Genomic DNA, 4,071 nt, shown 5'->3' on the forward strand with positions numbered 1-4,071 from the left:
CGCACTGGGAAAGTTAGTTTAGTACGGGACCCCAAGAAAGGTAATTTGTAGAGTGTCTCCGAAATGGATTGGTGTGGAGCCCACCGGGGAAGAGGGAATTCTGGATTGAATTATGCAATGAACGGGGTTTGTTATGGAAACTCAAGGTAAAGGAACCATAAAGGTGGCGACCACAATATGATAAGTTTTAATCTGCAATTTGAGAGGGAGAAGGTGACATCGGATGTGCTGGTATTGCAGATGAGGAAAGCGGACTACAGAGGCACGATGGAGGAGCTGACCTAAGTTGACTGGGAAGGGAACCCAGCAGGAACAGTAATGGAAGGAATTGCTCGGAATAATCTGGAGGATGCAGGATCTTTTCATTCCAAACACGAAGAAAGATTCTAGGGGGAGAAAAAGGCAACCGCTTTCAAGGGAAGTCAAAGACAGTATAAAACTAAAAGTGAAGGCGATTAACATAGCAAAGATTCGTGCGAAGGCAGAATATTGGAAAGCTTTTAAAGAACAACAGAAGGTAACTGAAAATGCAATACGGGGAGAAATTATGAAATACGAAAGGAAGCTAGCCAATAATTAAAAAAGTGGATTGCAAGAGTTTCTTCACATATAAAGAGTAAGAAAGAGGCAAGAGTGGACGTTGGACAGCTGGAGAATGATGGAGGACAAGTGATAATGGGGAATAAAGTAATGACAGAGGATTTTAATAACTTTTTACTGCAGTCTTCACAGTGGAAGACACCCGCAACGTGCCTGAAATTCAAGAGATTCAGGAAGTCGATGTTAATGGATTGTTATTGCAATGGAGTACGTGCTTGGGATGCTGAGTGGGCTGAAGGCGGATACTTCACTTGAACTGGATGGAATGCACCCTCGGGATCTGAACGAGGTGGCTTTAGAGATTGGAGAGGCATTGATTGTGATATTTCAAGAATCACTGGAGTCAGAAGTGGTCCCAGGCGATTGGAAAATTGCCAACATTGCCTCGCTGCACAAGAAGGGAGCAAAGCAGAATAATGGGAATTGTAGGCTGGTTAGTATTACTAAGGTTGTTGGTAAGTTTCTGGACTCCATTATGAACTACTGAGAAGTTCACGATAAAATAGGCCAGTCAGCATGACTTTGTGAATGAGAAATTTGCTTGACAAATTTGTTGTAATTATTTGAAGAAGTAAATAGCAAGACAGACAAAGGAGAGTCAATAGATGTTGCTTCCTTAGATTTTCAGAAAGCCTTTGATAAGGTGCCACAAGTGAGGCTGCTAAGGAAGATGAGAGTCGACGGTATCAAAGGTCAGACACAAGTATGTATAGCAGGTTGGCTGAATGGCAGAAGACAAAGTGTGTCAATAAATGGGGCTTTTTCTGTTTGTCTGCCACTGACTAGCGGTGTTCTGCAGGGGTGGGTGTTGGGGCCGCTACTCTTCATGTTATATATTACTGATTTGAACGAGGGGATTAAAGACTTTGTCGCCAAGTTAACCATAACCATATAAACATATAACAATTACAGCACGGAAACAGGCCATCTCGACACTTGCAGTGCGTGCCGAACACGTATTCTCCCCTAGTCCCATATACCTGCGCTCAGACCATAACCCTCCATTTCTTTCCCGTCCATATAACTATCCAATTTATTTTTAAATGATAAAAACGAACCTGCCTCCAACACCTTCACTGGAAGCTCATTCCACACATCCACCACTCTCTGAGTAAAGAAGTTCCCCCTCATGTTACCCCTAAACTTCTGTCCCTTAATTCTCAAGTCATGTCCCCTTGTTTAAATCTTCCCTACTCTCAGTGGGAAAAGCTTATCCACGTCAACTCTGTCTATCCCTCTCATCATTTTAAAGACCTCTATCAAGTCCCCGCTTAACCTTCCGCGCTCCAAAGAATAAAGCCCTAACTTGTTCAACCTTTCTCTGTAACTTAGTTGCTGAAACCCAGGCAACATTCTAGTAAATCTCCTCTGTACTCTCTCTATTTTGTTGAAATCCTTCCTATAATTAGGCGACCAAAATTGTACCCCATACTCCAGAATTGGCCTCCCCAATGCCTTGTACAATTTTAACGTTACATCCCAACTTCTATACTCAATGCTCTGATTTATAAAGGCCAGCACACCAAAAGCTTTCTTTACCACCCTATCTACATGAGATTCCACTTTCAGGGAACTGTGCACAGTTATTCCCAGATCCCTCTGTTCACCTGCATTCTTCAATTCCTTACCATTTACCATGTACGTCCTAATTTGATTTGTCCTGCCAAGATGTAGCACCTCACACTGATCAGCATTAAACTCCATCTGCCATCTTTCAGTCCACTCTTCCAACTGGCATAAATCTCTCTGTGGACTTTGAAAATCTACTTCATTATCCACAACCCCGCCTATCCTAGTATCATCTGCATACTTACTAATCCAATTTACCACACCATCATCCAGATCATTGATGTACATGACAAACAACAGTGGACCCAACACAGATCCCTGTGGCTCCCCACTAGTCACTGGCCTCCAAACTGACAAACAACCATCCACCATTACTCTCTGGCATCTCCCATTCAGCCACTGTTGAATCCATCTTGCTACTCCACCATTAATACCCAACCATTGAACCTTCTTAACCAACCTTCCATGAGGAACCTTGTCAAAGGACTTACTGAAGTCCATATATACAACATCCACTGCTTTACCCTCATCAATTTCCCGAGTAACCTCTTCAAAAAATTCAAGAAGATTAGTCAAACATGACCTTCCAGGCACAAATCCATGTTGACTCTTCCTAATCAGACCCTGTTTATCCAGATGCTTATATATATTATCTCTAAGTATCCTTTCCATTAAGTTGCCCACCACTGACGTCAAACTAACAGGTCTATAATTGCTAGGTTTACTCTTAGACCACTTTTTAAACAATGGAACAACATGCGTAGTACGCCAATCCTCCGGCACTATTCCCGTTTCTAATGACATTTGAAATATTTCTGTCATAGCCCCTGCTATTTCTACACTAACTTCCCTAAATGTCCTAGGGAATACCCTGTCCGGACCTGGAGACTTATCCACTTTTATATTTCTCAAAAGTGTCAGTACTTCCTCTTCTTTGAATCTCATAGTTTCCATAGCTACTCTACTTGTTTCCCTTACCTCACATAATATGTCCAATTCCCCTTGAAAACCATGACTCTTTCCGATTTTTACTATTTTCTTTCAACCGAACAGGGACATAAAGATTCTGTACTCTTAAAATGTCACCTTTAAATGTACTCCATTTCTCTTCCACATCTTTCCCATAAAACAAAAAGTCCCAATTTGCTCCTTTTAAATCCTTTCGCATCTCCTCAAAGTTAGCCTTTCTCCAATCAAAAATCTCAACCCTAGGTCCAGTTCTGACCCTCTCCATAATTATTTTGAAACTAATGGTATTGTGATCACTGGTCCCGAACTGTTCCCCAACGCATACCTCTGCCACCTGACCCGTCTCATTTCCTAACAGGAGGTCCAGCACCGCCCCTTCTCTAGTAGGTATTTCTATGTATTGCTGCAAAAAACTATCCTGCACACATTTTACAAACTCCAACCCATCCAGCCCATTTACAGAATGTGTTTCCCAGTCTATGTGTGGAAAATTGAAATCTCCCACAATCACTACCTTGTGCTTACTACTAATATCTGCCAGCTCCTTACATATTTGCTCTTCCAATTCTCGCTCCCCATTTGGCGGTCTATAATACACCCCTATAAGTGTCGCTACCCCTTTCCCATTTCTCAGTTCCACACAAATAGCCTCCCTAGACGAGCCCTCTAATCTATCCTGCCAAAGCACTGCTGTAATATCTTCCCTGATAAGCAATGCAACACCTCCACCTCTTGCCCCTCCAATTCTATCACACCTGAAGCAACGAAATCCTGGAATATTTAGTTTCCAATCACAGCCCTCCTGCAACCATGTTTCACTGATCGCCACAACATCAAACTTCCAGGTGTCAATCCAGGCTCTACGTTCATCCGCCTTTCTTGCAATGCTCCTAGCATTAAAATATACACATTTAAGAACCCCACCCTCTCTTA

Source organism: Amblyraja radiata, chromosome 36 (genome assembly GCF_010909765.2).
Source record: "Amblyraja radiata isolate CabotCenter1 chromosome 36, sAmbRad1.1.pri, whole genome shotgun sequence".
Taxonomy (NCBI): domain Eukaryota; kingdom Metazoa; phylum Chordata; class Chondrichthyes; order Rajiformes; family Rajidae; genus Amblyraja; species Amblyraja radiata.